Raw genomic sequence first — 14,294 nt, 5'->3', positions numbered from 1 at the left:
CTGGTTAAGATAAGAGCACAAGTTTCCTTGAGTCATCAGCAAGCTATACAGGAGCGAGCTGTAAATGTTAAAAGGATGAGGCATATTATACTTCACAGCAGCAGTACAGTTGCTAAAGCCATCCGATTTGGCACTGATCATTCATTTCTCTGGTAACTCACATAAAATCCAACATTCATTGTAAGTAACATTCTAACAAAAGCTATGTGTGACATCAATCAAACCTGTATACTGTATGTCAGGAACTTAAAACAAAAAACAAAGCATGCATAACTTAACAATTAAAAATAAAGAGAAAAAAGAAGTTACAGGATTTTCACATGTGCCATTTTTCCCCCACTAGAGTTGGAGTGAAGCCATTTTTTAAACTTATACAGTTAACTAAATAATTCCAATTTATACTGCTAAATAAATAAATGTGAGACGGCTTACACTAAGGCCATGAAAGTTCATATTTTTCCATAGCCCTAGGGAGAACTTACAGCCCCTCCAAGATGCTGCTGGGCTACAACAATGTATGGTTTTCTCCATCCTCTTAAGAGTTAAATCATTTTTAGCATTCATTCTCTTTTTAATCTTTGAACTGTGCCTTTAAAATTTATGAGCCATGTTGAGTGCTTATTTGAGCAAAGACAGAATATAAATCAGATCCAGCTCCTACACCAAATGGACACTGCTGGCTATAGCTGAAGTTAGAGAGCTCAAGGTTTCCTTACTTCTATTGTAGTCTCCTTAAATATAAGATACAATATTTAGTGCCAGATCAAAAATCCAGTTGCTTCTCCTTCTCCATATTCCAGTTAAATTACAGTGCTAGATATAACCCTCTCAGATTGAAATTTTCTAACAGTGAACAGTTCATGTTTCTTGCAGGGATTGGGAAAATGCCACTACTGAAGGAAAAACAACAATAGCAGGCCTTGGCCCACAAGAAGTAACCAACAATTAGTGGTAACAGCTTCTCAAGAGGGCAGTTGCCAGGTTATTCTAAAGCTCCAATGCATGAAACTGATTTTCCAGACCAATTTCAATCAGTCTCAGGACTGACTTTAACATAAGAACAGACTGCATCTTTTTTTCTTTGTTAGCTTTAAGCTATTTTTAGCCTTTTGAGACTAGCTTTTTTTTACACTGTACATATAGTCTATTTCTACATTAGAATAATTCTGAATGGTTTGATTTTTTATGCTAAATCACCCTAGGAATGTTATTGTAGAGTAGTACTCTTCTATATACTGTAAACAAATGAACAAATACTAAATATATGGTAACAAACAGGAACATAATATATCTTCAAAAGAATAATATAGGGACATTGCCAAACCTAATCTACTTTTTAAATCCCCCAGCCATTGCAGGACAAGATTTTTCTAATTTCATATCAACTTCTACAGCAAAGCACTTTTCCTTGGTATTGCTTGGGGAAGATAGTTCTTAACTGTTGTCCTTTTAGCTTTACAGAATGTTTCAAACACTCTGGATAAGGGCATTCTATTACATCCTTTATGAAAATTAAAAGAACAAATGTGTTTGCTTTTTCAATTCACCATGTATATTTGAAATATGGCATGAAACAAAGAAGATCTATTTCTGAGTGGCACAAAAATAAACAGAGTTACCTTATTGGTGAGATGGGCTAACTATTCAAAGGTAGAGGTCACAGATGACCAATATTTGCACTTTTGTACAAGTTGTCATTTCCAAACTGTAAGTAGTAAGGAGTTCACAGATTTTACATGTGTGAGAACTGCATTTCAATACAGAGTATAAAGTTAATACATTATGGAGGGATTTCTAATGACCAAGCAGGATAATTCAAATATAATCGGTCATAGTTTTAATCTTATCTAGAACACCTTGGCAGAGATTTATTCTCTATTCCCATTATACTGGCTTCAGTAGTCTAAGAAAAAAAAAAGTGCTGCATTTTCCAGATAGTGTCAGAAGCAGAAGTCTTGCTCTTCTTCTTTTCCTAAGTTACCTCCAGTGTTCAATACTTATGCAGTTTGAGGATGAGTAATAGGATATCAACAGTCTTATGCACTTGAATCATTTAAGAAAAATAGGTTTATTAGCAAGCACAGCATATGAGTGGGTAGGAAAGGCATCAGAGGGTTGACTGATCATTATTTCCCATCTCCTCTGCCTTTCTCGTAAGGCTAAATGGAAAGCTTCCCATTTCCCTCATGAGTAAGGAGTCTACTTATAGCATATATGAAGGGGTTTTAGATTGAGAATGAAGGGAGCAGAAATGAACATGGTAGCACCATCATCCTCTTACCAGGTCTTTCAGATGCATCATAATGGACTACTACATTCTTAGGAGTCTAAAGGTTCATGGCAACTGGACCAAACTTTGTTAATCTGAGATGCTTCGTTGCTCATCCAAGCAACTTCATCAGTCAGAGCAAAATTAATTAGGGAGAGAGTCAGAGTTGGAATGTACAGCAACTTCAGGGGGTTCTTACCAAAATGCATTGCAATATGTCAATAAAGATTCAGTCATCCAGGCTAAAAGTATCTAAAAATTGAATCATGGCAACTGCACCAAAAAGCTCTGAGCGTGCTTTTTTTAAAAAAAATGTTGGATTTTTTAAAGTGGCTAATTTTGTTAATCAATAAGAATGAAATTCAAGTCTCAGCTGTAGAATGAGTGGTTGAATCAGGAAGTAGATCCTTATAGATATGAACTCCAGAGTGCCCTGAATGTTCAGGTTAATTTCCTTGTATTCTTCAACCCAAGAATATTAGAGAAAAATGTGACGACTTATGTCTTGAACCCCAATTTAGCAGTTTTTATCTTTCCCCAAACTTGCTGTACTCCAGAAGTATTGGGATTATATCTCCCAAAATTTTCAGTTACTACAATCATCGCATGTGAGGCGATGGAGATTAAGAAGATACGTGAACTAGGATGGGAAGAACCCCCTTCATCGTTTGCTAGTTCTTTTGCCCTTCTTGCGCGCGTGCAGGGTCCCGTGGCGTGGCTTTCCATCGTTTGCTCATGGATCTCTTTTTTGTAGTCATCGGTGGAGTGTCTCGTCCCTTCCCTCTTGTTAGCGGGGGTCATGGTGCCAACAGGACCCTCCACTATAAAAGCAACCATCCAGTGGCCCACAAGATCAGCTGTGTAAGAACATTATTCAAATGGATAGACTCACATTGCAGTACAACCAAGACCAAAACTGAAGAAAGAAACCACCTCTTTCGAACCTCTAAGTACAATGGTTACCCTACCGAATTTATCAGGAAGTATAGTAGACCACACAGATCCCGTGAAGACTTGCAAAAAGCCGATAGGATGACAATGCATATCCATCAGAGACTAACCTGAAAAGATGCCCGGATCCACTCAATATACCCCCTCCTCCGAGCACACATGCGCACAACCCCATCAAGGAAGATCAGATGGATCCCGGAATAGAACAAAAAAAGGGGATAAGTGTAAGCGAGCGAAAGCAACCGGCGTGTGCTAGCAGAAAGTAAGTGATTGAGCTCAGGAAAAAGAAAATAGTAACCTCAGAAGATACCAGCACAGCAAGATACGCGTGCCCATTAAGAACAAACCAAGTAGAGAAAATGGACGGACCAATGACTAGATCGAGAAGCCGGGTGCAGAGCCGTCCGGCAATATAAAAAGGACTCCCAGTAATCTTGTATTATGCTCTCATGATGTCGGCAGTGTTGGCCGACGAAAGCTTAGCTTTAGCTTTTGTATTAAACAGTTTTTGTTTTAATATTATCCTGGTGCTCGGACTATTTTATTTCTATTATATATATAGACCAGGGTGCATGAACACGCGCTGGCTGTTAAAAGACACGAACAACATTCGCAGGTGTGGACCCACATGACAAATTTTGGCCACACATTTGATCTTGCTAATGCACAGGTTTTGTCTGGAGATACCACCAAAGGAGGCCGCCTACTCAAAGAGGCTTGGCTTTCCGATGAGAACTCTATAAACCGCCATATAGAACTCTGCCCAGCACACCAAATGCTGAGAACGTGGGAAAAACGCCAGGATTCCCAACGAAAGCAACTCCTTCACCCTTTACAGGACCAGAGGGATATAGCGATAGAAAAAACAGGGGACCCCCCTTTGGGAGTCTGTACACGAGCAAGAAGAGCAAGAGAGCCAATTAAGGGTGGAGTAGAATTCAATGCACATCTTGCAGAGAGTTTGGTGATGCAAGCGTGAGGATCACGGACGATGGAAGATCGGAGTGAATGGCGGGAAGGAGGCTCTCAACATGCATCCCCTGAGAGGGACAACGTCCTCCAATAGAAGAGTGGAGGCAGGAACGGGCATGGCAGAGCCCTCCTGGAGAAACATTCAGATCCGTTTGACGGACCATCTCAGAAACACTCATGCACGCGCAGGAGCAGCGGAGCGAAAAAGCAAGAGGACTTTACTGGATACACATCCTGCCAACAGCCCTCCAGGGAAAGAATGGTTGTGCTTTGGGGTAGAAACAAGGAGAGAGAATGAGCGAAAGCGTGTAACACAATGGGGTGGTTGGAAACACACGAACGAATCAACGGTTGGGAAAAAGAAGGAGGGGGGAGTAGTGACACTAAAAATCATTGAGATTACAGCAAATAACCGTGGGCAGGTGAGGGAAATGACCGAAAAAGAGGGGGAGGAAGGAACAACGAATCTGGATGATGGGATGCATACGAAGAAAGCGATGGGCAAAAGGAAGGAGAGGGGGGGAACAGCAGCCCTAGAAATTGGTGGTGCAATGACGGTGACTTGTTTCTATGCTCTGATGATGTCGGCAGTGCTGGCCGACAAAAGCTCAGCATTTTTATTAAACAAATCCTAGTTTGATATTATCCTGGTATTCATATTTATTTGTTTTTACTACACACACACACACACACACACACACATAGGCAGCAAAGTGTTATTCTTGCTGTGACTTTACTCACGTTAACTTTTACTAACTTGAAAGGACAGTACTGCTTGTTAAAACTGTCAAGAAGTAAATAAGCGATTGTGATCTTAGTATTGCCAATGTACCTTTGTAACATGGCTTTCCTAGAAAACACTTGTTGATTTAGTGTTTAGTAATTTGATACCTGCTGCAATGAAGCAACACACCCAGCAAACCACAGACTACTGTCAGAGAGCCAGAGCACTGAAACAGACAGCCAATATGCAAACTAGGAGGAACCATTAAATCATGCTGTCCCTTGGAAGAGACTTTACAGAGAAACTCATTCCATGCTATCATTATACTCTGTTGACACTGGCCAGGCAAGTATTCATTCCTAGATCTACCATCTGTGGCCAAGTTAGAGATGATGGGTATACACATGGTTTGTTAGGTATTATAAAATAGTCGTCAGTTGGAAAATTGTTGAAGACATTTAAAGATTGCCTGTTAACTGCATACAGTAACTCTTGTTTTGGCTGCCTTTAAAACAATGGAAGTAAAGCAATATAAAGGTAAAGTTTTTATTAAACAAATAATTCTAGTTGGTTTCATACTATGAGAATCTGGGAGTTCAGGCAGAGCAAAAATGAACAGGAAGGAGACAGTATCTGAATATATGCTAAGATGGACCCTCAAGATGCAAAATAATAGTTAGCAAGTAGATGTGAACAATACTCTAGCAATGTTTAACTTATATAGCTTACAGGTATAACAGAGTTGGAAGGGAAGACTCTGTGGAGGTCTTCTAGTCCAACCCCTGCTCAAACAGGACACCCTGTTCTATTCCTGACAAATGGTTGTCCAATCTTCTTAAAAACCTCCAATGATGGAGCACCCATCTGGAGTGCTAGCCATTTCCCTGATTAATTGTTCTCACCGTCAGGAAATTTCTCCTTAGTTCTAGGTTGGATCTTTCTTTGATAAGTTTCCATCTGTTAATAAATAGAGCTGCAAGTTGAAAAGGTGAAATATATGCTGTGAAGTCTGTAAATTGCTTCAAAGGCCACTGGTTAATGGCAAGCCAAGAGTTTTGCTTACAGTGTGTGGGATCTCTACCTCAAAGAATGTAAAGTAACTGATTGGGAGAACACATCTGCTGTTACCTATTTGGATGATAATCCAACTTCATAAAATGTATTTTCATAAGTTTATAAATCAAGCAATTTAAGTCAACATGACTTAGTTACTACTACCATTATCATAATCTTTCCCTCTATACATGTTGAGACTATAACACTCAAAAGGTCATGCTGTGCATACTGGAGAAACTCATCTCCGAATGTATTCAGAAGGCTGAGTTCAGGATGGTTGACCTATGTATACAGTCTGGAATTAATACTATCAATCATGAACAGTAGAAGTCTATTCCTTCTAATTTAATGTCATCAATGAAGAATTCATTAATAGACAAAAATATACGATCAAATTAGGTACAAAAATGATTTAAACTTAGGATTGTATTGTATCCTGTGTTCCTAAAAGGTGCTGGGCAGTCCACTAACAGATTTTTGTTCAAAGAAAGAAAAATCGGTCCCATGTGCAAAGAATATTTTTTTTAAAGCTTTCCGTTAGGAAGCACTAGACTCAGTTTTGTCTGATGGGTGTGTTACCTTTGAGCATTAAAGTACCCTCAGATTCACCGCCAGACTTCCTGTCACATGTAATGATTATTTTTTTAAAAAGATAATTTTAATTATATAAACAAATAGGAAGCTGGAATAAATGAAAATGGTGTATGGTTGCTGAGAAGAGTATCTACCAACTAGAAAAAAAACCCAGAACCATCTCAGTAGGCTTTTTTTTTTTTTTTTTTAGAGAATAGGTATTTTATACCTGGTCATGCTCATCATAGCAGCCATTTTGTGACTGCCCTTGTGGCATAATGTTAACATGGCAAATATGTCTGCTGATCAACAAAATTGTGGCCTATAGTTTTAACAAACTGTATTGTGTTTATTATCATATAAAAAGTGGTATTTGCAAAACTATATACATGATTGTTTGCATCAAAAAATATTCATCCATGATGATACAAGAATAAACTGAATTGTTTACAGTTTTAATAACTAATTCAACTATTTGCTCAGTAATTCACTTCCTGATCAATTAATGAAACCCAGCAGAGAGATCAACAGGATTATCTATGATTTTGGTTACAATTCATTTCAAGACTGTTAACTCAGAACTTTGTTGAGAAAGATTATCTTCAAGCAAGTGCTTAAGTTCAGATAACCTTAAGCAAGCCTGCACAAGTTAGAAGAAACATTTTGGGGCAAATTATTTTAAAATGTTTTTTCTTCAGAAGTGACTTTAAAGTGATTTCTATGGAAACAAAACTGAGGAAAGTAGCTGGGTAAATCTGTTGCATCTCTTGTGGCCAGATTTCACTTCCTTGCATACACAGGCTCCAGATGTACTCACAACAAAATTTCATGAATTTGAAGAAGTGGACTCTGACCCACAAAACATACTTGCAGGAAGTTTAATTTTAGAAAATAAGTAGTGCTGATTTCATTCTAAATCACCCTACGGGAAACATCTCTAGGGGCTGAGGATTTTTCTGGCTAATATAAAATACACATTTTATGAAAGAATGAATCTTGACAAGACAGTTTGTTTACATTTATAAAAAATATTGTGACAAATCATAGCAGCTAACATTATAGAATTTAGGCGGGGGGGGAGGGGAAAGGAATTTTCCCAAAGTTTGCACTTTTGTATTCTCATAATAGAGAATTAAATTGCACACCCAGCTGGATCAGGCCATCTAATCAAAGCTAAATCATAACTACGGTAGTGAATCACATTTTAGTGTAGTGTAATGTGTTGCGTTGAACCAGAATGTATGATTAATTTATAGTCCAATACTATATATTGAACAAATCTAGAAAATTGGATTGATAGTTCGGTCAAAGTTGAATCATATGTAGCACAAACCCTATCACTCTGTGCTTATATATGTCCCAGAATAATATTGCAGGATCTAATCTGAGTTGGTCACTGGGACCAAGGTTTATTCTTCCAAACTTTCGGCCTTGTGCTGGAGCCCATCCTCAGAGAACCTCTCTCTCTCCAGAATGTATGCACTGGGCTGTTCTATGCGTTGCATTTATATGGTGTCATTAGTCATTGTTTCCTTATTCCACCGCACCCTCAGCTCCTATAAGCTGGTGGTAAATCAGCGCTCCTGTTGATTGACAAGGGATCCATTCCCAAAAGCTTGGCAGAATAAACTTTTGGTCCCGGTGACTGACTCTGATTGGATCTTCCAACCACTCTGTGTTAAACAGCATCTGATCAGATGATCCATGAACTCACAAGCAGCACATGGGAGGTGACAATCTTCTTCTAGTGTTACTCCTTAACAACTGGAATTTGGGACCTGCTGCCTTTGATTCTAATCGTAACATGCATCAATATCTATTGCAATGAATTTGCTTATTCACCTAAATTGGTGAATATCACCATAGCATAGTTAGTCAGCAAATTCTATAATTTAACAATATGTTGTTACACTCTAATGCTTCCTTTTATTAGTCTTTAATCTGATTCAGTAAATGACCTTGGATTTTAACAATGTAAGACTGAACAAAAATGTTTCCCGCTATATTTTCTACCTCATGCTGTCTTTTTTCTCCATCTTTATTATATGGCATGGGCAATCCACAACCAAGGCATTCAGAAATAGCCTTAAAAATTACATCCTCTTTATATATGGTGTCAGTGCTCACTACTTTCAATGCAAATCTAAATAGAGCCTCTTTAAGACTATCCTTGTCCTAGAAATTTCATGGCTATTTCAACCTGATGATTTCCAGACACAGCAGCAACAACTCCTATAATTCTTAGCTTAAAAGATTTATCTCAAAGCAGTTCAAGAGTACTTCATTCTGCTATCCCTAGACCAGGGGTAGGCAACCTTGGCTCTTTTATGACTCGTGGACTTCAACTCCCAGAATTCCTGAGCCAGCTATGCTGGGAGTTGAAGTCCACGAGTCATAAAAGAGCCAAGGTTGCCTACCCCTGCCCTAGACAGATTCTTCCTTAAAAATTATTTTTAAAAAATGCTGAGTTTTTCAGATGACAGAACCATTAGGTGTGAGGCATGTCAAATTGAGATTAGCATATGTCTACAGAAGCAATAGCAGCTGAACTGCAACTGTCTATTAACAAAGGAGTTTGTGAAAATTGCCTTGCAATTGTAAGATGAGAAAGGGACAATTGTCTGTTCTAATACTATGAAAAGGCTGTCTGCTTCATGCTGAGAACAGCTGAATACGTTTGGAGTTAATTTTCAATTGTGAAAAAATAGATCTAGCAACTTCTTATCTAGCAAAAGTAAGATCTTCAGGCAGAATTATGAGTATGAAACCAATTTTTTTTCCAGTTTAGATTGTCCATCATATTCATCTCTTTCTTTCATCCATTCTTTCCTCAAGAAAATAATTAATTAGTTGTGTAAACAAAAAGTAACACACACACACTACACATTTCTGTTGTTCTATTTCACAGTCAGATATCATTCATTTAGCATACAGAACAAAATCATCCTTGTGTCCCAATAAACACTACCGAAACTAAGGTCATTTTGATAGAGGATAACTCCTTTAAGCAAACAAAATTCAATATAAAAACAAAACAAGACAAATCAAAACTCTCAATTGCAGCAGTTTAGCATTCACAGAATGATCTGTGAATATATACTGTATCATTGACCTTGTGGGCTTTTGCACAACACTCAGCAAGGCCAATGAGTTGGCTTCATAAAATACAAAGGCAAAGATATAGACACAAGCCAGCAACCACCAAATCTTACAGGAAACAGGATTCTTAAATAAACTCATTTCTTTGACTCCAAAAACAGCAGGGAAAGAATCAAGCAGAGCAAATGATGGTGTGACACAACTATCCTCAGACTTAATGGCCTGTTTGCAAAATGATGTGGACAACAATATGAGACTAATTTTCTGCAATTTTTGCTTCTTCTTTGTTTTTCTTTTATGCATATCTAAATCTCCAGAAGTGCTAAAGTCTCTGAGGGAAGCAGAAAACAGCCACATTACCTCTTCCTCTTTTTGAAGGCTACCACACTTGTCTAGAGTGCCAGCAAGCATAACATGTAAGTGAAAAAAGCAATTGTGAGGTGAACATCATCGAGAGGAAGGTGTGGTAACTAAAAGAGAGGAACAGATCCCAAAATCCCCAAGGAATAGCTTAGGAGGTTAGCAGCACTAACGACCAAGTACCTCAGAGATGCTTGCAGCAGCCCCTGGAAAAGATCAGAGCAACCAAGATGTAGCATCAAAAACCACAGGGATGATTTGATAGGGCAGAAATACAACGCATTCTGTTCCTCCTTTCTTTCTCCTTCAGTGTAGCCCAACACCTTGGCAAGCTTTGGAAAAGAGATCCATGCAGTTAGCAGAGGCTATCTAGAAGTCTAAAGATTTAGAACAAACCCCGAAGAAGTCAAGTCAGCCCAAGAATGGAAGTTGCTCAGCCACTCCGCTCATTTGGCAGCAGAATACTAAGACAAGAAAAAGCACCTGCAAGAAATTAATATGTGACTTTGTTGATGCTTGGGAGAATAAACACATGGAGAATTTAGAGCAGGCATCGCAGAATACTAAAAAAATAAGACTTATATAGGTAGAACTATAGGAAAAGAATAAGGTAATAATTACAAACACAGACATGTAAGGAATAGGAATAAGACAAAATAGGGAGATATAAATAAGATGAAAATTACTCTGGATATAAATATAAAAAAACCATATAGGCAAGAGGCTAAAGGCAGGAAATGTAATCAACCAACTTTAACAAAGTATGAGGACATTTTTTTTATTTTCAATAAAAATATGTATTTGTCCCTGAAGCAATAAATCACATCCAGTTTGAAGGTTAAAACCTTTTTAGCACCACTGTATGTCTTCCTCAAAAGACTCTAGGGCAAAGTGGTTGCAAAGATGGAGTGGCCTAACACAAGGATGGGTAACAAATCTCTTGCGTGAGTATAAAAAAGAGCTAAGGCAGTTTCTAGAACAGGGGTGTCAAACTCACAACGTCACATCACATGTCGCCATGTATTGTGACTTTTTTTCCATTGCTGAAGCTGGATGACGCATCCAGCCCGCAGGCCGACAGTTTGACATCCCTGTTCTAGGAGGAGGGAGTTGAAAGGACAAGGGCATTGCAATTGCCATTGTTTTCTCTCCTAATGCCAATATCTGCATGTACGTAAAGGTAAAGGTTTCCCCTGTCTAGTTGTGTCCAACTCTAGGAGGTGTGTGTGCTCATCTCACTTTCTTGGCCGAGGAAGCCAGAATTGTCTGAAGACACTTCCGTGGTCATGACCAGTATGACTATACTCCAAGGCACACAGAATGCTGCTACCTTCCCATCAAAGTGGTACCTACATATCTACTTGCATTTGCATGATTTCGAACAGTTAGGTGGGCAGGAGCTGGGGCAAAAACGGGAGCTCACCCAGTCACACGATACTTGGGTCTCGAACTGCCGGTCTTTTGGTCGACAAGCCCAGCACTTAACTGCTAGGCCACCATGACCCTTTACCGGTGTTTTCTCTCCTGATGCCAATATCTAAATGCATGTACTCGGTAATACCAAGAGGTACACGTGCAAATATATTTTTTACATGCTACCACCATGGTCAGATCTGAAGTGTAAGAAAACATCATCAGAATCCAGGAAAAAAAAATAGCAGTCCTGGACTCAAGATTACTTCATGCCAAGAAGGCTGAAGAAATGTGGGAGCAGAGAGGGAAGATAGGAAAAGAGTGGTGGCACACCAGTTTGGTGCAGTAGTTAAAGCACCAGGCTAGAAATCAGGAGACTGGGAGTTCTAGTCCTACCTTAGGCACGAAGCCAGATTTGTGATCTTGGGCCAGTCACTTTCTTTCAGCCCTAGGACAGAGGCAAGGAAAATCACTTCTGAAATCTTGCTAAGAAAACTGCAGGGACTTGTCTAGACAATTGCCAGGAGTTCACACTGACTTGAAGGCACCTCACCCCACCCCACCCAAAAGAAGATATCAGAAAAGAATGAGAGAAAGGGAGGAACCTGTAAGAAATACCCCAACCCTTCTTAGCAATAAATCAAAAGGCTATTTCAGAGAACTGCATGAGCAATACATGCGGAGTAGCAGGAGACTTAGTATAGGGATACAAAAGTAATTTCCAATATGGATTTTTTTTTAATTGTAGTACACTCTGGGAAAAAAAAATAGAAATCCCTGCCAAGATAAATGGGAATGCTGTCAAAAGACTGATTGATACCGAATACACATGAAAGCGAGTCCATTCCCTTTAGTAAAAGGATCACAATGAATACAACTGCTTTCTCCACATACACACAACCCCAGGGTGACCCAAAGAGCTGGCAAGCCTCACACAGAGGTTTTTGTAACACATGCCAGTGTTAAAAGAGTAAAAACACAGCACAAGAGTACTTAAAATCAGAATGTTATGTAAATTTATAGTGTTAAGTAAATAAGTAGTCTGAAGAGCAATAAGCAGAAGTACAGAGTAATGGACTAGGTAGATAATAGATAAAGAGGAACACAGACATACAAGGAAAAGGAATAATAGGAAATAAGGATAACATAGAACTGTGTTTCTCAACTTTGGCAACTTACTACTTGGAGAATTCTGGGAGTTGGAGGCTGCCCATCTTAAAGCTGCCAAAGCCGAAAAAAACTGAGTTAGAAAACAGTCAGGGATCATTATAGGTACAGTATAAGAAAGATTAATGGCAATAAATGAGAGTTCAAGGCAAGAATACCAACCGGGAAACAAGCAGATGTTTTCTGAGAAAATGTTTATTAGTCTCTGAAGCAATAAACCACAGCCAACTTGGGAGTTAAAAAAGCAACCCTGTGTATGTGTGCTGTATCACCCCTAAAAACACACACACAACATTCTTCTCTAGGCCAGTTAGAAAAATGGATCTTTCTTCATTTTCTTCACTTCAATTTTTCTGAAAAAAATTCCTGAAAAAACAATAATAAAAATACTTTTTGGAGGAGCAAAATATAAAATTCATACATGTTTTTATAGTCCTCCCAGATACAAATAACAACAATTGGATGTTGTTATCAGTGTTTACCCCATTCCTAGTATTCTGAAGCCTGGTGAAGGGGCAGGAATTGATTCACCATGTTTTAGATAAAAAACCAACAAGACCCTGAACCAAAAGGCCTCTATTTCCTTGGAAAGTAGATTATCAGTCTCCTTTAGAGAAAGTAACATATTCTTGTCCTTTTACTTGAGAAATGTGCTGGGTATTTTATCTTCTGTATACAGGAATTGTAATGATCTCATACCATAAAAAGTCATACATAAAAGCCTTCCTATTTTATAGTTTTCCAAAATCATTTGTGGAGTAATGCAAGATATTAATATTATTAGAAATCCATACACTAACCAATCCCAAATAGCTCTGGGCATCTTACCAAATGAAAAATGAACATTAAAACCATACTGTCAGCACCATCGATAATCTGACAGTCTAAAAGCCATGGGCAAAAGATCCATCTGTGCAGATAAACAGGAACAGAAAATGAACATTTTTCTATATTTTTTAGTTTGCCAAAGCAGAAAATTCTTCTGAATCATTAACTGCATCCTTTCCCCCCAACCCTCTGTATTTATAAAAGTACTTGGTATTCATTTCCTGATTCATTCTGTCACTTGATGTTACATTTTTTCTCTGTCAATATGAATTAGGAGACAGAAAGAGCTAAGTATGTGCAATCTTAATTTTTTTTTCTTCCTGGAAAGAGAGCAATGGAACATAAACTATGGCTGGAATGGCTGTTAAAAAAATGCAGCCATATATTATGTACATTTTCTGTGGTCATGTGGCCAGCATAGCTATTATGCCCATGGTGGCAAACCTATGGCACGCGTGCCACAGGCAGCACACAGAGCCCTCTCTGTGGGCAAGTGCGCCGTCACCCCAGTCCTAGGCCTTCAGTCCCATCCATGTGCAACCTGCATCAATACCCACGCGGGGTAAGGTTGCTGCGCCCGTCCCTGCCTCCCCAAGCATTTTTTTTACTAATCTGCCTTTCAGCTGCATTCCATTTCTCCGTTTGCTTCTCAGTCTTCGCCACGTGTTTGTGGGACTATTGGTTAAAAAAAAAGTTCCATCAGACTAACTTCTCGTAAGATCTCAAGAAGTTAGAGAAGAGAACTTCGCAGCTCTGCCTACAGAGCCACCAAAGCTGTAGCTGAATGGGCAGGTGGGGGGGGGGAAACCTGCCCCATTTCTTCCATGGCCGCTTTCAGCCGAGCCGCACTGCAACAGCATTGGGCGCAATATGCACGGCGGC

At 39.0% G+C, this 14,294-nt stretch overlaps 1 protein-coding gene across 1 annotated transcript in view; it reads right to left on the bottom strand.

Moving 5' to 3' along the window:
* PTPN1 (protein tyrosine phosphatase non-receptor type 1) overlaps positions 1-14,294 on the bottom strand; it is a 102,370-nt gene that overhangs the window by 21,133 nt on the left and 66,943 nt on the right. The window lies entirely within an intron of this gene.

The sequence above is a fragment of the Protobothrops mucrosquamatus genome, unplaced genomic scaffold (assembly GCF_001527695.2).
Source record: "Protobothrops mucrosquamatus isolate PMUCROS unplaced genomic scaffold, P.Mucros_1.0 scaffold682, whole genome shotgun sequence".
Lineage (NCBI taxonomy): Eukaryota > Metazoa > Chordata > Lepidosauria > Squamata > Viperidae > Protobothrops > Protobothrops mucrosquamatus.
Note: the sequence above shows the minus strand (reverse complement) of the source record. Positions and strands in the feature narration are given on the sequence as shown.